Below are 22,251 nucleotides of genomic sequence, written 5' to 3' on the forward strand. Positions count from 1 at the left end.
GCAAAAACTAGCATATGCAAGGAAGCGGAAAGAAACAATAGCAATCTCGACATAATGAGAGGTAATTTAGTAACATGAAAATTTCTACCACCATATTTTCCTCTCTCATAATAATTACATGTGGGATCATAAGCAAATTCAACAAAATAGCTATCACATAAAATACTTTCAACACGATCCACATGCATGCAAAGTTGACACTCTTTCAAAATAGTGGGATTAACATTAACTAAAGTCATGACCTCTTCAAACCCACTTTTATCAAAAACTTTATAAGATTGAACATTATCCAAATATGTGGGGTCTAAAGTTGACACTCTTCCAAACCCACTTTCAATATTATTGCAAACACTATTATCAATATCATATTCATCATGGGGCTTAAATAAATTTTCAAGATCATAAGAAGAATCACCCCAATCATGATCATCGCAACAAGTAGAGGACGTAGCAAAACTAGCATCCCCAAGCTTAGGGCTTTGCATATTATTAGCACAATTTACATAAATAGAATTTATAATAAAATCATTGCAATCATGCTTTTTATTCAAAGATCTATCATGAATCGCTTCATAAAGTAATTCATCACACTTTTCAGATTCACGAATTTCAAGCAAAACCTTATAAAGATAATCTAGTGCATAAAACTCACTAGCAATTGGTTCATCATAATTGGATCTCTTAAAAATATTAGCAAGCGTATGAGGATCCATAGATCTTAGGTTCTGTGATGCGGGAGATAAGGTTTTGTGATGGGTACTTGGTATGTTGACTTTTGCGTAGACCTCCCCGGCAACAGCGCCAGAAATCCTTCTTGCTACCTCTTGAGCACTTGCGTTGGTTTTCCCTTGAAGAGGAAAGGGTGATGAAGCAGAGTAGCGTAAGTATTTCCCTCAGTTTTTGAGAACCAAGGTGTCAATCCAGTAGGAGGCCACGCACGAGTCCCTCGCACCTACACAAACAAATAAATCCTCGCAACCAATGCGATAAGGGGTTGTCAATCCCTATAGGTCACTTACGAGAGTGAGATCTGATAGATATGATAAGATAATATTTTTGGTATTTTTATGATGAAGATGCAAAGTAAAATAAAAGGCAAAGGAAATAACTAAGTATTGGAAGATTAATATGATGGAAGATAGACCAGGGGGCCATAGGTTTCACTAGTGGCTTCTCTCGAGAGCATAAGTATTCACGGTGGGTAAACAAATTACTGTTGAGCAATTGACAGAATTGAGCATAGTTATGAGAATATCTAGGTATGATCATGTATATAGGCAGCACGTCCGAGACAAGTAGACCGACTCATGCCTGCATCTACTATTACTCCACACATCGACCGCTATCCAGCATGCATCTAGAGTATTAAGTTCAAGATAACAGAGTAACGCTTTAAGCAAGATGACATGATGTAGAGGGATAAACTCATGCAATATGATGAAAACCCCATCTTGTTATCCTCGATGGCAACAATACAATACGTGCCTTGCTGCCCCTACTATCATTGGGAAAGGACACCGCAAGATTGAACCCAAAGCTAAGCACTTCTCCCATTTCAAGAAAGATCAATCTAGTAGGCCAAACCAAACTGATAATTCGAAGAGACTTGCAAAGATAACCAATCATACATAAAAGAATTCAGAGAAGATTCAAATATTGTTCATAGATAAACTTGATCATAAACCCACAATTCATCGGTCTCAACAAACACACCGCAAAAGAAGATTACATCGAATAGATCTCCACAAGAGAGGGGGAGAACTTTGTACTGAGATCCAAAAAGAGAGAAGAAGCCATCTAGCTAATAACTATGGACCCGTAGGTCTGAAGTAAACTACTCACACTTCATTGGAGGGGCTATGGTGTTGATGTAGAAGCCCTCTGTGATCGATGCCCCCTCCAGCAGAGCTCCGGAACAGGCCCCAAGATGGGATCTCGTGGATACAGAAAGTTACGGCAGTGGAATTAGGGTTTTGGCTCCGTATCTGGTAGTTTGGGGGTACGTAGGTATATATCGGAGGAAGGAGTACGTCGGTGGAGCAACAGGGGGCCCACGAGGGTGGAGGGCGCGCTTGGGGGGGTAGGCGCGCCCCCCTACCTCGTGGCCTCCTGGTTGATGTCTTGACGTAGGGCCCAAGTCCTCTGGATCATGTTCGTTCCGAAAATCATGTTCCCGAAGGTTTCATTCCGTTTGGACTCCGTTTGATATTCTTTTTCTGCGAAACCCTAAAATAGGCAAAAAAATAGCAATTCTGGATTGGGCCTCCGGTTAATAGGTTAGTCCCGAAAATAATATAAAAGTGTATAATAAAGCCCAATAATGTCCAAAACATAATATAATATAGCATGGAACAATCAAAAATTATAGATACGTTGGAGACGTATCAAACATCGACTACATGGCACTTCACCATTGTTTGGGCCTAGAGGAAGGCATTGGGAAGTAATAAGTAGATGATGGGTTGCTAGAGTGACAGAAGCTTAAACCCTAGTTTATGCGTTGCTTCGTATGGGGCTGATTTGGATCCATATGTTTCATGCTATGGTTAGGTTTACCTTAATACTTATTTTGTAGTTGTGGATGCTTGCAAGAGGGGTTAATCATAAATGGGATGCTTGTCCAATGAAGGGCAGTACCCAAACACCGGTCCACCCACATATCAAATTATCAAAGTACCAAACGCGAATCATATGAGCGTGATGAAAAGTAGCTTGATGATAATTCCCATGTGTCCTCGGGAGTGCTTTCCTTTATATAAGAGTTTGTCTAGGCTTGTCCTTTGCTACAAAAAGGATTGGTCCATCTTGCTGCACCTTATTTACTTTTATTACTTGTTACCCGTTACAAATTACCTTATCACAAAACTATTTGTTACCGATAATTTCAGTGCTTGCAGAGAATACCTTACTGAAAATTGCTTATCATTTCCTTCTACTCCTCATTGGGTTCGACACTCTTACTAATCGAAAGGACTACGATAGATCCCCTATACTTGTGGGTCATCAAGACTCTTTTCTGGCGCCGTTTCCAGGGAGTGAAGCGCCTTTGGTAGGTGGAATTTGGTAAGGAAAAAATTATATAGTGTGCTGAAATTTACTGTCACTTGTTACTATGGAACATAATCCTTTGAGGGGCTTGTTTGGGGTATCTTCACCCCGACCAGTAGAGCAAAGAGTTGCTCCTCAACCTACTGAACCTACTGAAAATGTTTACTTTGAAATTCCTTCGGTTATGATAGAGAAACTGCTAGCTAATCCTTTCACGAGTGATGGAACATTACATCCCGATTTGCACCTAATCTATGTGGATGAAGTTTATGGATTATTTAACCTTGCAGGTATGCCCGAGGATATTATCAAGAAGAAGGTCTTCCCTTTATCTTTGAAGGGAAAGGCATTGACATGGTTTAGGCTATGTGATGATATGGGATCATGGAACTACAACATATTGAAATTGGAATTTCATCAGAAGTTTTATCCTATGCATCTGGTTCATCGTGATCGTAATTATATATATAATTTTTGGCCTCGCGAAGGAGAAATCATCGCTCAAGCTTGGGGGAGGCTTAAGTAAATGTTATATTCATGCCCAATCATGAGTTCTCAAGAGAAATTATTATTCAAAATATTTATGCTCGGCTTTCTCTCAATAATCGCTCCATGCTCGATACTTCTTGTACTGGTTCTTTTATGATGAAGACTATTGAATTCAAATGGGATTTATTGGAAAGAATTAAACGCAAATCTGAAGATTGGGATCTCGACGAAGGTAAGGAGTCAGGTATAACACCCAAGTTTGATTGTGTTAAGTCTTTTATGGATACCGATGTTTTCTGTGAATTTAGCACTAAATACGGACTTGACTCTGAGATAGTAGCTTCTTTCTGTGAATCTTTTTCTACTCATGTTGATCTCCCTAAGGAGAAGTGGATTAAATATAATCCTTCCATTGAAGTAAAAGTAGTTGCACCTATTAAAGTTGAAGAAAATACTATCACTTATAATGTTGATCATGTTGTTCATACTGCTTATATTGAGAAACCACCTTTCCCTGTTAGAATAAAGGATCATGCTAAAACTTCAACTATGGTTCGTAAGAGTAATACTAGAACACCTACACCCCCTAAGCAAATTAAAGTTGAACCTAGTATTGCTATGGTTAAAGATCTCTTGGCCCATATATCGATGGGCATGTTATTTAACTTCTGTGATGAAGCTGCTAGAATTGCTAGACCTGACCCTAAAAATAAACATAGACTTGTTGTAGGCATGCCTGTTATTTTTGTTAACATAGGAGATAATTGCTATCATGGATTATGTGATATGGGTGCTAGTGCAAGTACAATACCTCATTCCTTATATAAAGAAATTATGCATGATATTGCACCTGCTGAGATAGAGGAAATTGATGTTACAATTAAGCTTGCCAATAGAGACACTATTTCACCAGTTGGGATTGTTAGAGATGTTGAAGTCTTGTGTGGGAAAGTTAAATATCATGCTGATTTTCTTGTTCTTGGTTCCCCACAAGATAACTTTTGTCCCATTATATTTGGTAGACCCTTCTTGAATACTGTTAATGCTAGGATAGATTGTAAAAAGGATGTTGTTACTATTGGTTTGGGGGATATGTCTCATGAGTTTAATTTTGCTAAATTTCGTAGACAACCCCGTGATAAAGAATTGCCTAGTAAAGATGAAATTATTGGTCTTGCTTATACTGCCGTGCCTCCTAATGATCCTTTAGAACAATATTTGCTCGACCATGAAAATTATATGTTTATGAATGAAAGAAGGGAAATAGATGAAGTATTCTTTAAACAGGGATATATTTTGAAACACAACTTGCCTGTTGAAATCCTAGGGGATCCTCCTCCACCCAAGGGTGATCACGTGTTTGAGCTTAAACCATTACCTGATACTCTTAAATATGCTTACCTTGATGAGAAGAAGATATATCCTGTTATTATTAGTGCTAACCTTTCAGAGCATGAAGAAAAGAAATTATTGAAAACTCTAAAGAAGCACCGTGCTGCTATTGGATATACTCTTGATGATCTTAAGGGAATTAGTCCCACTCTATGCCATCACAAAATAAAGTTGGAGAAAGACACAAAACCGGTTGTTGATCACCAACGACGGTTAAGTCCTACGATGAAAGAAGTGGTAAGAAAAGAAATACTAAAGCTTCTGGAGGCATGTCTAATTTATCCCGTTGCTGATAGTCAGTGGGTAAGTCCTGTCCATTGTGTCCCTAAGAAGGGAGGTATTATTGTTGTTCCTAATGATAAAAATGAATTGATCCCACAAAGAATTGTTACAGGTTATAGAATGGTAATTGATATCCGCAAATTAAGTTAAGCTACTAAAAAGGATCATTACCCTTTACCTTTTATTGATCAAATGCTAGAAAGATTATCCAAACATACACATTTTTTGCTTTCTAGATGGTTATTCTGGTTTCTCTCAACTACCTGTGTTAAAAGAGGACCAAGAAAAGACCACTTTTACTTGCCCTTTCAGTACCTTTGCTTATAGACATATGCCTTTTGGTTTATGTAATGCACCTGCTACCTTTCAAAGACGTATGATGGCTATATTATCTGACTACTGTGAAAAGATTGTTGAGGTTTTCATGGATGATTTCTCCGTGTATGGAACTTCTTTTGATGATTGCTTAAGCAACCTCGAGCGAGTTTTGCAGAGATGTGAAGAAACAAATCTTGTGTTGAATTGGGAGAAGTGCCACTTTATGGTTAATGAAGGTATTGTCTTGGGGCATAAAATTTCTGAAAGAGGTATTGAAGTTGATAAAGCTAAAGTTGATGCTATTGAAAATATGTTGTGTCCCAAGGACATTAAAGGTATAAGAAGTTTCCTTAGTCATGCCGGTTTTTATAGGAGGTTCAATAAAGACTTATCAAAAATTTCTAGGCCTATGACTAATCTCTTACAAAAGGATGTTCCTTTTGTCTTTCATGATGATTGTGTAGAAGCATTTGAAAAACTTAAGAAAGCCTTGATTTCTGCACCTATTGTTCAGCCACCTGATTGGAATTTACCCTTTGAAATTATGTGTGATGCTAGTGATTATGCTATAGGTGTTGTTCTAGGACAAAGAGTTGATAAGAAATTAAATGTTATTCAATATGCTAGTAAAACTCTAGACAGTGCCCAGAGAAATTATGCTACTACTGAAAAAGAATTTTTAGCAGTTGTATTTGCTTGTGATAAGTTCAGACTTTATATTGTTGATTCTAAAGTAACTGTTCACACTGATCATGTCGCTATTAAATATCTTATGGAAAAGAAAGATGCTAAACCTAGACTTATTAGATGGATTCTCTTGCTACAAGAATTTGATTTGCATATTATTAATAGAAAGGGAGCTGAGAACCCCGTTGCAGACAATTTGTCTAGGTTAGAGAATGTTCTTGATGACCCACTACCTATAGATGATAGCTTTCCTGATGAAGAATTAGCTGTCATAATTGCTTCTTGTATTGCTCCATGGTATGCTGATTATGCTAATTATATTGTTTCTAAATTTATACCACCTAGTTTCGCATACCAGCAAAAGAAAAGGTTTTTCTATGATTTAAGACATTACTTCTGGGATGACCCACATCTTTATAAAGAAGGAGTAAATGGTATTATTAGACATTGTGTACCTGAGCATGAACAGGAACAGATCCTATGTAAGTGTCACTCCGAGGCTTATGGAGGACACCATGCTGGAGATAGAACTGCGCATAAGGTATTGCAATCCGGTTTTTATTGGCCTACTCTTTTTAAAGATGCCCGTAAGTTTGTCTTGTCTTGTGATGAATGTCAAAGAATTGGTAATATTAGTAGACGTCAAGAAATTCCTATGAATTATTCACTTGTTATCGAACCATTTGATGTTTGGGGCTTTGATTATATGGGACTGTTTCCTTCCTCTAATGGGTATACACATATTTTAGTTGTTGTTGATTACGTTACTAAGTGGGTAGATGCTATTCCAACTAGTAGTGCTGATCATAACACCTCTATTAAGATGCTTAAAGAAGTTATTTTTCCGAGGTTTGGAGTCCCTAGATACTTAATGACTGATGGTGGTTCACATTTTATTCATGGTGATTTTCGTAAAATGCTTGCTAAGTATGATGTTAATCATAGAATTGCATCTCCATACCACCCACAGTCTAGTGGTCAAGTAGAACTGAGTAATAGAGAGCTCAAATTAATTTTGCAAAAGACCGTTAACAGATCTAGAAAGAATTCCTCCAAGAAACTTGATGATGCATTATGGGCTTATAGAACTGCATATAAAAATCCTAAGGGTATGTCGTATAAAATGGTTTATGGCAAAGCATGTCACTTACCTCTCGAACTAGAACATAAGCCATATTGGGCCATTAAAGAGCTCAATTATGATTTCAAACTTGCCGGTGAGAAGAGGCTATTTGACATTAGCTCACTTGATGAGTGGAGAACCCAGGCTTATGAGAATGCCAAACTGTTTAAAGAAAAAGTTAAAAGATGGCATGACAAAAGGATACAAAAGCGTGAGTTTAATGTAGGTGATTATGTATTGTTATACAACTCTCATTTGAGATTTTTTTCAGGAAAACTCCTCTCTAAATGGGAAGGACCTTACGTTATCGAGGAGGTCTATCGTTCCGGTGCCACAAAAATCAACAAGTTCGAAGGAACAAATCCGAGGGTGGTGAACGGTCAAAGAATCAAACATTATATCTCAGGTAATCCTATAAATGTTGAAACTAATGTTATTGAAACCATAACCCTCGAGGAATACATAAGGGACACTTGCCAGAACGTTTCAGCCTCCGAAAAGGAATAGGTATGTGGTACGGTAAGTAAACCGACTCCAAAACAGTTCTAATAGCAATTTTTCTCCGTTTTGGAATATTTAAGAAAATAGGAAAATAAGAAGTAGTCTGGGAAGGACAAGAGGCGTCCACGAGGGTGGAGGGCGCGCCCTACCCCCCCCCCCCCTGGGCGTGCCCCTGCCTCGTGGGCACCTCGTGTGCTCTCCGGACTCCGTTTTCTTGCACGATACTTATTTTGGTCGGTAAAAATTCATTATATAATCCCTCGAAGGTTTTGATCACCGTACCATGCAAATATCTCTTGTTTTTGTTTCGAGCTATTTTCTGCCAGAGTTATCAAGGCCAGGCATCATGTCGTCCCCCTCCTCCAACAATGAGGGCAATGATTCTTGGCTAATGACGATAGAGCTGAAGAGAGAAGAACCCTGGGAGATCAACAAGGATGATGGGATCAAGAAGGCCATGGAGGATCAAGTTCCGGCAGCAGAAGACGAAGACATCCTTCAACCTCATCACAATCTTCTTACCCCAATGGAGATTGAAGATTTCAAGATGATTGAGTTAGCTCTCATACAAAACAAGTATCTCACATGTGAAAATATTTTGTTGAAGGAGCATATCACCGCACTCAAGGGCATTATCCGCAAATTGGAGGATCTCCTACGCTTGATGTGTGACTATCCATCATCACCGCCATCTTCTTCACCAGCAAAAGAGAACTGAGTATCTGGTACGGGCACTCCCCTTGGCAACTGCCAAGCTTGGGGCAGGTGCCCCGGTATCGTATCACCATCACACTCCTACCTTTACCGTTTTTCTTAGTTCGATTCTTTTGGTAATATCTTGATCTAGTAGAATAAAGTTTAGTATGATCTAGTTTTGAGTTTTGCTTTACGATCCTTCTATGTAATCGAGTCCATGAGCTTTACATAATAAAGATTAGTTTTGAGTCAAGGGCTTTGCTATCTTGCTATGATCTTGAGGGAATAAAAGTAAGAATAAAAAGATCATATGGATCTTATGTAGAGTAATGACTTCACATATAAAGAGTATGATGAATAAAAGTTGTTGAGAGTTAACAAACATAGTTTTGGTCATCGTTGCAATTAATATGAAGTAATAAAGAAAGAGAGGTTTTCACATATAAATATACTATCTTGGACATCTTTTATGATTGTGAGCACTCATTAAAATATGACATGCTAAAAAGTTGATGTTGGACAAGGAAGACAACGTAATGGGTTATGTTTTCTTACATCCGAAATAAATTATATTGTCATGGATCATCCGACATGTTGAGCTTGCCTTTCCCCCTCATGCTAGCCAAATTCTTTGCACCAAGTAGAGATACTACTTGTGCTTCCGAACATCCTTAAACCCAGTTTTGCTGTGAGAGTCCACCATATCTACCTATGGATTGAGTAAGAACCTTCAAGTAAGTTTCATTGTTGCATATAATAAAAATTGCTCTTTAAATATGTATGATTTATTAGTGTGGAGAAAATAAGCTTTATACGATTTTGTGATGTGGAAGAAATAAAAGCGACGGACTACATAATAAAGGTCCATATCACAAGTGGCAATATAAAGTGACGTTCTTTTGCATTAAGATTTCGTGCATCCAACCATAAAAGCACATAACAACCTCTGCTTCCCTCTGTGAAGGGCCTATATTTTATTCTTGTCCTATGCTTTATACAAGAGTCAGGGTGATCTTCACCTTTCCTTTTTACATTTTATCCTTTGGCAAGCACAATGTGTTGGAAAGATCTTGATATATATAGCTAATTGGATGTGAGTTTTCATGAACTATTATTGTTGACGTTACCCTTGTGGTAAAAGGTTGGGACGCAAAACTATAAGCCCCTATCTTTCTCTGTGTCTGACTAAAACTCCATACCCATAAATATTGCGTGACTGTTAGCAATTGTGAAAGATTAAACGATAGTTGAGTATGTGGACTTGCTGAAAAGCTCTTATATTGACTCTTTCCGATGTTATAATAAATTGCAATTGCTTCAATGACTGAGATTATATTTGTTAGTTTTCAACGAAGTTTCTGATTCATACTTGAAATTGTGAATGAATTGTTACTTTAGCATAAGAAATCATATGACAATATATATATATATATCTTGTTGTTCTAAGAATTATCATGTTGCCCTCATGTCTGTATTTTATTTTATCGACATCTCTATCTCTAAACATGTGGACATATTTTTCGATATCGGCTTCCGCTTGAGGACAAGCGAGGTCTAAGCTTGGGGGAGTTGATATGTCCATTTTGCATCATGCTTTTATATCGATATTTATTGCATTATGGGCTGTTACTACACATTATGTCACAATACTTATGCCTTTTCTCTCTTATTTTACAAGGTTTACATGAAGAGGGAGAATGCCGGCAGCTGGAATTCTGGACTGGAAAAGGAGCAAATATTAGAGACCTGTTCTGCACAACTCCAAAAGTCTTGAAACTTCACGGGATCATGTTTTGGAATATATAAAAAATACTGGTGAAAGAATTAACTAGAGGGGGGCCACACCCTAGCCACGAGGGTGGGGGCGTACCCTACCCCCCGGCGCACCCCTGTCTCGTGGGCCCCCGGGAAGGCCTCCGGTGCCCATCTTCTACTATGTGAAGTCTTTAGTCTGAGAAAAAATCATAAGCAAGCTCACGGGACGAAACTCCGCCGCCACGAGGCAGAACCTTGGCGGAACCAATCTAGGGCTCCGGCGGAGCTGTTCTGCTGGGGAAACATCCCTCCGGGAGGGGGAAATCATCATCATCATCATCACCATCGGTCCTCTCAGCGGGAGGGGGTCAATCTCCATCAACATCTTCACCAGCACCATCTCCTCTCAAACCCTAGTTCATCTCTTGTTTCCAATCTTTGTCTCAAAACCTCAGATTGGTACATGTGGGTTGCTAGTAGTGTTGATTACTCCTTGTAGTTGATGCTAGTTGGTTTATTTGGTGGAAGATCATATGTTCAGATCCTTTATGCATATTAATACCCCTCTGATTATGAACATGAATATGGTTTGTGAGTAGTTACGTTTGTTCCTGAGGACATGTGAGAAGTCTTGCTATAAGTAGTCATGTGAATTTGGTATTCTTTCGATATTTTGATGAGATGTATGTTGTCTTTCCTCTAGTGGTGTCATGTGAACGTCGACTACATGACACTTCACCATTGTTTGGGCCTAGAGGAAGGCATTGGGAAGTAATAAATAGATGATGGGTTGCTAGAGTGACAGAAGCTTAAACCCTAGTTTATGCGTTGCTTCGTAAGGGGCTGATTTGGATCCATATGTTTCATGCTATGGTTAGGTTTATCTTAATACTTCTTTTGTAGTTGCAGGTGCTTGCAAGAGGGGTTAATCATAAGTGGGATGCTTTTCCAAGGAAGGGCGGTACCCAAGCACCGGTCCACCCACATATCAAATTATCAAAGTACCGAACGTGAATCATATGAGCGTGATGAAAACTAGCTTGACGATAATTCCCATGTGTCCTCGGGAGCGCTTTCCTTTATATAAGAGTTTTTCCAGGCTTGTCCTTTGCTACAAAAAGGATTTGGCCATCTTGCTGCACCTTATTTACTTTTATTACTTGTTACCTGTTACAAATTACCTTATCACAAAACTATCCGTTACCGATAATTTTCAATGCTTGCAGAGAATACCTTATTGAAAACTGCTTATCATTTCCTTCTGCTCCTTGTTGGGTTCAACACTATTACTTATCGAAAGGACTACGATAGATCCCCTATACTTTTGGGTCATCAATAAGCTCAAACCCAAATCGAAGAAGTGTGTCTTCATAGGATACCCAAAAGAAAATGTTGGGTACACCTTCTATCACAGATCCAAAGGCAAGATCTTTGTTGCTAAGAGTGGATCCTTTCTAGAGAAGGATTTCCTCTCGAAAGAAGTGAGTGGGGGGAAAGTAAAACTTGATGAGGTAATTGTACCTTCTCCCGAATTGGAAAGTAGTTCATCACAGAAATCAGTTCCAGTGATGCCTACATCAATTAGTGAGGAAGTTAATGATGATGATCATGAAACTTCAGATCAAGTTACTACTGAACCTCGTAGATCAACCAGAGTATGTTCCGCACTAGAGTGGTACAGTAATCCTGTTCTAGAAGTCATGTTACTAGACCATGACAAACCTACGAAATATGAGGAAGCGATGATGAGCCCAGATTCCGCAAAATGGCTTGAGTCCATGAAATCTGAGATGGGATCCATGTATGAGAACAAAGTGTGGACTTTGGTTGACTTGCCCAATGATCGCAAGCCATTGAGAATAAATGGATCTTCAAGAGGAAGACAGATGCTGATAGTAGTATTACTATATACAAAGCTCGAATTGTCGCAAAAGGTTTTCGACAAGTTCAAGATGTTGACTACGATGAGATTTTCTCACTCGTAGCGATGCTTGAGTCTGTCCAAATCATGTTAGCAATTGCCACATTTTATGAAATCTGGCAAATGGATGTAAAAACTGCATTCCTTAATGGATTTCTTAAAGAAGAGTTGTATATGATGCAACAAGAAGGTTTTGTCAATCCTAAAGGTGCTAACAAAGTGTGCAAGCTCCAGCGATCCATCTATGGACTGGTGCAAGCATCTCGGGGTTGGAATATATGCTTTGATAAAGTGATCAAAGCATATGGTTTTATACAGACTTGCGGTGAAGCCTGTATTTGTAAGAAAGTGAGTGGGAGCACTACAGCCTTTCTGATAAGTATATGTGAATGACATATTGTTGATCGGAAATGATGTAGAGTTCTCTGGAAAGCATAAAGGAGTATTTGAAAGGAGTTTTTCAAAGAAAGACCTCGGTGAAGCTACTTACATATTGAGCATCAAGATCTATAGAGATAGATCAAGACGCTTGATATATTTTTTCAATGAGTACATACCTTGACAAGATTTTGAAGTAGTTCAAAATGGAACACTCAAAGAAGGAATTCTTGCCTATGGTGCAAGGTGTGAAGTTGAGTAAAGACTCAAAACCTGACCACGGCAGAAAATAGAAAGAGAATGAAAAGCCATTCCCTATGCCTCAGCCATAGGTTCTATAAAGTATGCTATGCAGTGTACCAGACCTATTGTGTACCTCACCAAGAGTTTGGCAAGAGGGTACAATAGTGATCCCGAAGTGGATCACTGGACATCGGTCAAAATTATCCTTAGTGGAATAAGGATATGTTTCTCGGTTATGGAGGTGACAAAAAGTTCATCGTAAAGAGTTATGTCGATGCAAGTTTTGACACCAATCTGGATGACTCTGAGTCTCAATCTGGATACATATTGAAAGTGGGAGCAATTAGCTAGAGTAGCTCCGTGCAGAGCATTGTAGACATAGAAAAAATTGCAAAATACATATGGCTCTGAATGTGGCAGACCCGTTGACTAAATTTCTCTCACAAGAAAAACATGATCACTCTTTGGGTGTTAATCACATAGCGATGTGAACTAGATTATTGACTCTAGTAAACCCTTTGGGTATTAGTCACATGGAGATGTGAACTAATCACATAAAGATGTGAACTATTGGTTTTAAATCACATGACGATGTGAACTAGATTATTGACTCTAGTGCAAGTGGAGACTGAAGGAAATATGCCCTAGAGGCAATAATTAAGTTGTTATTTATATTTCCTTATATCATGATAAATGTTTATTATTCATGCTAGAATTGTATTAACCGGAAACTTGATACATGTGTGAATACATAGACAAATAGGGTGTCCCTAGTATGCCTCTACTTGACTAGCTCGTTAATCAAAGATGGTTAAGTTTCCTAGCCATAGACATGTGTTGTCATTTGATGAACGGGGTCGCATCATTAGAGAATGATGTGATGGACACGACCCATCCGTTAGCTTAGCACTATGATCGTTTAGTTTGTTGATATTGCTTTCTTCGTGACTTATACATGTTCCTATGACTATGAGATTATGCAACTCTCGAATACCAGAGGAACACTTAGTTTGCTATCAAACGTCACAACGTAACTGGGTGATTATAAAGATGCTCTACAGGTGTCTCCGATGGTGTTTGTTGAGTTGGCATAGATCGAGATTAGGATTTGTCACTCCGATTGTCGGAGAGGTATCTCTGGGCCCTCTCGGTAATGCTCATCACTATAAGCCTTGCAAGCAATGTGACTAAAGAGTTAGTTACGGGATGATGCATTACGGGACGAGTAAAGAGACTTTCTCGTAACGAGATTGAACTAGGTATGAGGATACCGACGATCGAATCTCGGACAACTAACATACCGATGACAAAGGGAACAACGTATGTTGTTATGCGGTTTGACCGATAAAGATCTTCGTAGAATATGTAGGAGCCAATATAAGAATCCAGGTTCCGCTATTGGTTATTGACCAGAGATGTGTATCGGTCATGTCTACATAGTTCTCAAACCCGTAGGGTCCGCACGCTTAACGTTCGATGACTATTTGTATTATGAGTTATGTGATTTGATGTACCGAAGGTTGTTCGGAGTTCCGGATGAGATCACGGAAATGACGAGGAGTCTCGAAATGGTCGAGACATAAAGATCGATATATTGGAAGGCTATATTCGGACATCAGAAAGGTTCCGAGTGATTCGGGTATTTTTCGGAGTACCGAAGAGTTACAGGAATTCGCTGGGGGGGGAAGTAGTGGGACCTAATGGGCCATATGGGAAAGGAGAGAAGAGCCTCAAGGGGTGCCCCCCCCATGGCAAGTCCGAATTGGACTAGGGAGGGGGCGGCGCCCCCTGTCTTTCCTTCTCCCTCTCCTACTCTCTCTCTCTCTCCCCTCTTGGAAAAGGAAGGGGACTCCAACTAGGATTGGGAATCCTAGTTGGACTCCCCCTATAGGCGCGCCCCTCCTAGGCCGGCCTCCTCTTTCCCCCTCCTTTATATACGTGGGCAGGGGGACACCCCAAAGGCACTCCAAGATTTGTCTTAGTCGTGTGTGGTGCCCCCCTCCATAGTTTTCCACCTCAATCATATTGTCATAGTGCTTAGGCGAAGCCCTGCGTCGGTAACTTCATCATCACCGTCACCACACTGTCGTGCTGAAGAAACTCTCCCTCGGCCTCAACTGGATCAAGAGTTCGAGGGACGTCACCGAGCTGAACGTGTGCAGATCGTGGAGGTGTCGTGCGTTCGGTACTTGGATCGGTTGGATCGCGAAGACGTTCAACTACATCAACCGCGTTACTAAACGCTTCCGCTTCCGGTCTACGAGGGTACGTAGACACACTCTCTCCTCTCGTTGCTATGCATCTCCTAGATAGATCTTGCGTGATCATAGGTAAAAAAATTGAAATACTGCGTTCCCCAACAGTATTTACACATGTACTAAGTTTCTGGTTAATACAATTCTAACATGAATAATAAACATTTATCATGACATAAGGAAATATAAATAACAACTTTATTATTGCCTCTAGGGCATATTTCCTTCAAGAAGCTCCCTCGGCAAATCGAGCACGGGTGTCTTTTGCTCTCGCCTTCTCTTCAACATTAAGAGTACCAATGAGATCCGAAACGGAAAACTCCTGTCTCTTGTGTTTTAGGGAAGTAGCAAAATTGTTCTACGAAGGTGGAAGCTTGGCAATGATGCTCCCGGCAACAAATTTGTCCGGCAACACACACTTAAAGTACTCAAGTTCCTTGGAGAATGATTGTATCTCATGAGCCTGTTGTACAACAGAGCGCTCATCAATCATCTTGTAGTCATAGAATTGCTCCATGATGTACAACTCGCTGCCAGTGACCGAGGCACCAAAGTTGGCCTCGAGCGCAGCCCACATGTCATTGCCGTTGTCAAACGACATATACGAATCCACAATGGAATCATCAAGAACACTCAGAAGGGCGCCTTTAAAGAGAGTATCGATCTTCTCAAAAGCTTTCAACTGTGCTGGATTAAGATCGCCCTCAGGCTTGCCCTTAGTGGCGTCATAGCAGCACATGGTCTAAAACCAGTACACTGCTCTCATGCGCCACCTCTTATATTGCACCCCCCTTAAAGGTAGGCGGCTTCAAATGCGCAGGAAAACTAGTCGGTGTAAATTGCCTATAATCACGTTTTTGGATTGTTGAAAATATGAGCAAATTACTACGAGATTTAATACGAATAAACAGAAGATAAATCATGACAGCACTAGCAGAGATTAAACTAATCATGCGAACTAGTATAGTAGATGAACAGATCACATCTAGGACACATACTAGAAACATGAATTCTACCTATATGAGAAAATTACAACGAGATTTAATCCGAATAAACAGAAGATAAATCATGACAACACTAGCAGAGATTAAACTAATCATGCGAACTAGCATAGTAGATGAACAGATCACATTTAGGGCACATACTAGAAACATGAATTCTACCACGATCTCGAACAAGAGGGATAGAATCACATACGGTGCAGTGGGAGCAGCACCACCGGCGTTGATGTTGTCACCCATGTCGTTAAGGATGAGGTTGCCGAGGTCGGGAAAGAAGTCGTCGTTGGCGAAGTCGTCGCTGCCAGCAGTTGTGCGAGGATGCTCCCCAAAAACCTGATCGCCCTCTCTCGTACAGGATCACGAGAGGCGGGGTTCCGGAGGCCTGCTATCCCTTCTCGCGGTGCACGCAGGAAGGGGGGATGGAGAAGACTTGCATGGCGGCGTAATGCTCTGGAACGATGGTGTAAAACCATACGATGCGGCGGCGACTAGGGTAGACGTCTGCTTGACTATATAATGCGAGCCGGGTAGGTCGTGGAGAAAACCCCACGTCCAAGTAACAGCCCCACGATCCAAAAGGATCGGAAACGGTTGAGTAATTAACGCGTCCATTAATTGTTAATTAATGACTTATTAATTCCCGAGCAGCAAAAATATAGAATACGTGCATGCTCTGTCCTCGGCTCGGCTCATTCCTGCAACCCGCGGCGCGTCGTGACGTGGCGAGGCGTGGCGTGGCGAAGCGAGCGAGGAGGAGGACCGCGCGTGTAGGTCTTCTCTTCTCATGCTCATACAAATGATAGAAGAGCTCACCTTATAAAGAGGTGCGACTCTCCCTCTCAACTTATGGGATGGGACTAAATTTTAGTCTCACTCACATGTGTGCATGAATGGGCCAATAGAATTTCAGAATTTTAGTTGGGTTTTGGGCCAAAAGCCCACTAGCAAATTCCAACAGGTGTGTCGGCAAAGAGAACTCGTTTGGAGTTGTTGCTCTTTGGAAGCGGCCGGTGTTGGTCGAGACATGATTTTGTTGATCGGTTTAGGACAGACCCTTATGCGTTGGAGTTGAAGTTGTATTGTGTGTTTGAGTTGGAGTGGTGTTTGCTACTCGTTGGTGTGTGGTGGGAGCTTGCCTGAGTTCTTAGGGCATCTCCAGCCGTTCGGCCCCCCAGGGCGCCTAAATAGAGCGGCCTGGGGGCGTGCCGGCGCTAGTTCGGCCCCTGGGGCCGACCTAGCTCCCAGTCACGCCCCCAAGCGCCGGCCCCAGGATGCGGGAAATTTAAACTTGGTCGTTCCCGCTCTCAAAAGACGCCACAAATCCGGCGATCGGACGTAGTCTGGCGTTACAAAAAAACAGGGCGCCGCACGCCGCAAGTTCACGTGCGCAATGATTCACTCGGCGGGGTCGGCGCCAGGCGTTGGCGGAGTCGGCGTGCGCGGGCTCGGCGGTGTCGGAGCTGCTTCGGTGCTGGGCTGTGTCGGCGCGGCTTCGGCACTGCTGGGCGGTGATGTAGAGGCGTCGTTCGGGCTTGGCGTCCGTGTGGTCGTGGGCGATGGAGCTTGCGTCGTCGGTGTTGCCATCGGCAGCTCACTCAGGATGAGGCCGCGCTGCACCAGGTACCACGCCTTGAGCTTCTCGTCGTTGCTCTGGAGCATGTCCGCCCCGCCCATCAGAAAAGCCATGTCGGTGTTCCTCTTCTTCGCGGCGACGTTCGTCCGGAGCAGGTCGAGCTTGATGGCGTTGTTCTTCATCAGCGACGACCACCGCGCCTCGGTCTTCTCTTCGCGTAGGACGGCCCGGGCCTGGGCGTCGGCGAGGCAATGCTCGATGGACTCTTGCACTCGCGCAGTTGCCACGTCGGTGTTTTTCCCCTTCTTTGCCAATTTGTGGTCGTCCGGCCGCCCCTCTGACGCGCCCGGAGTCGTCGCGTCCGGCTTGTATGTCTCCTTGGCCTTGTCGAGGGCACGTCAGACTTCCGCCCACTTCTCGCACTTGTCAATGCGCTTGTAGACGTGGAGGTGCTTGAAGTCGGCGTCTTGGTTGTCGCCCCGATACATGGCGAACATATGCAGCAGCTGCGCGGAGGGACAAACAGTTGGCGGGCGGCGGGCGTAGATGACGAAGATATGCGGGCGAACGACGTGCGTACCTGATCCTCAACGCTGGCGCCGCTCTCCGGGCGAGCCGCGACCTCCTCGACGATTCCATGCCATTTGTTGCACGCCAACTGGATACGCCCCCAATGGTTCGCCATCGCCTTGGAGCCGCGCTGCATGTAGACGCTTTTGAAGTAGGGGTCAACGAGCTTCCGCTCGTCGAACTCGGCCTTGATGCGGTCCCAGTACGTCTCCAAGCTCTGGTTCGCGCCGGTAGTCGGGTCGAGGCAGACGACTTTCCATGCTTCGGCGAGGCATTCCTCCTCCTTGGACGTCCACTTGATGCGCGGTTCGCCTGACCTAGCCGCCCGCTTCTTCTTCTTCTGGCGCCCCTTCGTCGGAACAGGAGCCGGCTCCTCCTCCTCCTCCTCGTCCTCCTCCTCCTCCTCCTCGGGTTCCTGCGCTTCGTGCGCGTCCTCGCCATAGACGTAGCCGAGCTCGGCCTCCATGTCGCCGTTGAGATCCACTACCTCGTCCTGGGTGGCGAACCCGAGAGACGCGGCGGCCGTGGTCGATCCTGTCGCGATGATGTCGTCCATGTCGGCTCCCGTGTCGTCGGCGTCGCCGAGGTGCGAGAAGGGCAGCGGTCCACGGTAGAGATGGGGCGTCGATGTGGACGCGTAGGCGGCGGGCGGCGAGTAGTTGTATGGAGGGTACTGCACGCCGACGAAGGCGGGCGAGGGCGTGCGCGTCGCGGGGTGACCATGAGGGAAGGTCACGTTTGGGTTGAACCCACCGTGCACGTCGCCGTCGGCGTAGCCGGGCGACGATGAACCCCATGGAGATCCAACGCCTTGCTGTCCCCAGGGCGCGTACTGGGCGTGGCTGACGACGGGTGGATTCATCCCCGCCTGGTCGACCGATGAGGAAGACGCCGTCGCGCGCGCCGCGTTGTCGCGGGCCTTCTTGGCTATGGCCCTGTTCCGCCGGTCGGCGGTGACTGCTTCGCGTCACTGAACTTCCACCCTCCACTCGGCGTTCGACAGGCCCGGTGGCTTCGATGGCGGCGCCCTCGGCTTCCTCTGCTTCGGCTGGGCCACGGCGCCAGTCGCGGTTGTCGCCGCGCGCGGCATGGCGTACTTCTTCGGCGGCATGGCGGCGACTGGAAGGCGAGCGGGAGGGGGTTTGGCGGGAGAAAGGGAGAGAATGGCGGGAGGAAGGCGAGTGAACGGGAGAGATGCGAGGGAAAAGCGTCAAGAAACGGCGGGAAAAGGCCCTCGGGTCGCCGCCAGGGCGGACCCACGCGCCTTTTTCGCTTGTGCCGGCTCCCCAAGCGCCCCCCAGGGCGCCGGGTTCGGCCTGGATCCGCCAGCACCATTTTTGACCCGAGCCGGCGAAAAACGGGTTTCTGGGGGCGCGACTGGGCCGTTTTTTTTACGCCGGCGCGGCAAAAACGCCTGGAGAGGGCCTGTTGGGGGCGCGGCTGGAGATGCCCTTATATTTTACCTCTGTTTTTTATAAAGCTAAGGCACACATTGCGTGTTCTCAAACTATTTTTTTTAACAAAGGCACTGATATTTATTTTGACCAGAAACGAGCCCAAACCTTCGATCCAAACAAAGTTTTGGAGGCAAGATATCCACACAAATTAGGAAGCATAATTCCAACCCAAACAGCTGGACTAATGTGGTTTATATATTCATGATGAACCCCAAGACCAGTATCATTTTGAAGGAATTGCGCCAAGCATGCATGGGGCCATTTTTAATCAGTGACAGACTTAGAGTGAACTACTTCCCTTGTCAGGGCATCACTCCCAAAAGGGCCCCCCATCCCATCCATCCTTGCAAGTCAATCAATAACTTAATGGTTGTTCCTACATCCAAATCCAAACACCTGGACAAACACCAAGGTGAAGGCTGGTTGGTTGGACCAAGCTACTGAAACTTGCCAGGACAAACCCCCTTCGGTAGGTGTGACCGTGTGAGTACTACCTTACCATCTGCAACAGTATCCAGACTTTGGATTTCAGACTTCTCTGCAATTTCTTGAATTGGGTTTGCTTCCTATGAATATTGACTCAATTTGGTAGCACACCTTTCTTGCAATCTTCATTTGGTTGAAAAATGTCGTTCCGACTTTTGACCGGTTTGATTCAACACCAAAAACCCGGTCAAATTACGCAAAGAACGATGGTTGCTGTTTTGGTGCGCTGGTCATATGAAGCACTAGCACGACGACTTTCCGACTTTTTACTATGACGAGTTTTGCCCGGCTCCCACGAGGAAGGGGCGATGACGATGGCGTGTCTTCGGCTCGCTTCAATACTTGTAGTCGTCGTTAGGCGGTCTACGAATCTGGATGTAGTTTTTGTTATTTTTTATGTTCATTGTACCGTCATGATTAAAAGTTTTTAAAAAAAAGAACCGGTCCCAGGTCAAATCAAAAGAAGAAGTGCGGAGAGGTTAAGCAAAGTAGACGAGGTGCATGGAATAGTATACAAGTTGTTCTCTTGCTTCACTCCTCCTCTTCCCTCCCTTTGAAAAAATCCATCTTCCCTGCTCCTCCAAGTAACCAAACCATGCAAATACGCAGGTCATCTCTCTTGCTCCATCTTCTTATGCATGCATGAGCATGGCGGCCATGAGATGCCTCAGACCAGGCGGCGCTCGTCGCCGGCAGTGCCCTCTCCTCGCCGCCTTCTGCTCCTCGCTCGTCGACGGGCTCGCGCACCTGGAGGCCACGCTGTCCGCCGAAGATGATGACGGCGGTGGCGGGTCCGCGGTGTCGATGAGGTGGTGCGCCGACGCCATGCGCCTGGTGAGGCGGATGCAGCGGGACCTGCTGGCTGTCTTCAGGAGCGCCGACGCGCGGGCCGACCCCTGCGGCGGCGAGGACTGGCTGGAGCAGTACATGCAGGAGACGGCGGCGCTGCTGGACTTCTGCAACGCGTTCAAGTCCGCCGTGTCGCGGATGCACCGCTACTGCATGGTGGTGGACTTCGCCGCGCAGGTGGGCTGCGCCGGCGCCGGGGGTGTCGCCGCCTCGCTCGTTGCTGAGAGCGCCGGGCCGCCGAAGGAGACGGACGCGCCGTCCTCGCCGGCCGCCGCCGTCCGCGCTAAGCTGTCGGACGTGAAGGCAGTGGTGAGCGAGGCGGAGCGGCTGGGGGGAAAGATCATCTCCAGCTCCACCGGAAGCGGCAGCATGGTCCTCGTCACGCTCGTCGCCAAGATCACAATGGCCGTCGTGGCCACCTCCGTGCTCCACGCGCTCACCCACGCCTCACCCCCTTCCCTCCTCGACGACGACGTCGGCGTCGGCGGCGCGCACCCGCGCAGCAGCACGCTCGCCCGCGCCGCCGTCCCAGAGCAGCTGCGGCCGTGGCGCGAGTCGCTGTCGGCGATCAACGACCGTGTGGCGGCGCTGCCGGCGAGCATCGCGGAGCACGAGAGTGTCGTCACGGCGGTGAGGGACATGATCGGCGGCAAGACGGAAGAGTCCGAGGATCATGTGGAGCTGCTGAGGACGAGGTCCGGCGAGCTCCGGGAGGGGGTGGAGATGTTCGACTGTGTTCTTGATCAGGTCTTTGATGAGGTGATCAGGGGCAGGAATGAGATGCTGGGGATCTTCAGAGACAAGGTCCTCACATAACTGAATCGGGGTGAATTTTAATTACCTCTGGATTTTAATCCCGTGTAAAAATTTGGTGATGTTTGTAATGTTGGATTTGATATCCTGAATTGCTAATTCATCGATCAGCTGAAATTTCTGTATCTTTTTTCCTTCTTTGTAAAGGGTGTAGAAGTTGTTGTAGCGTGTGGTTTTATGTGTTTGCACTTTAATTTGGTTTGTAACTTGTATTGACAGTGTCCCGGGACTGATCAATAAAGCAAATGACATTTCATTTATTCTTCCACGAGTTAAATAGCTTCAAGCCTGAACCAGCAAGAGCACCTATGCCTTTTTTTTTGTGAAGCAACATATTGTTTATTGCACATTCAACACAAAGTAATGTGCTTGGAAATATCAGACAAATTTAGGTCATTTGATTTTGTAGATCAC

At 44.4% G+C, this 22,251-nt stretch overlaps 1 pseudogene; it reads left to right on the forward strand.

The window, feature by feature from the left end:
• The first annotated feature begins 20,813 nt into the window (after positions 1-20,813).
• LOC125550778 lies at positions 20,814-22,097 on the forward strand (annotated as a pseudogene).
• The last annotated feature ends 154 nt before the right edge of the window (positions 22,098-22,251 follow it).

Source organism: Triticum urartu, chromosome 4 (assembly GCF_003073215.2).
Source record: "Triticum urartu cultivar G1812 chromosome 4, Tu2.1, whole genome shotgun sequence".
Classification (NCBI taxonomy): Eukaryota; Viridiplantae; Streptophyta; class Magnoliopsida; order Poales; family Poaceae; genus Triticum; species Triticum urartu.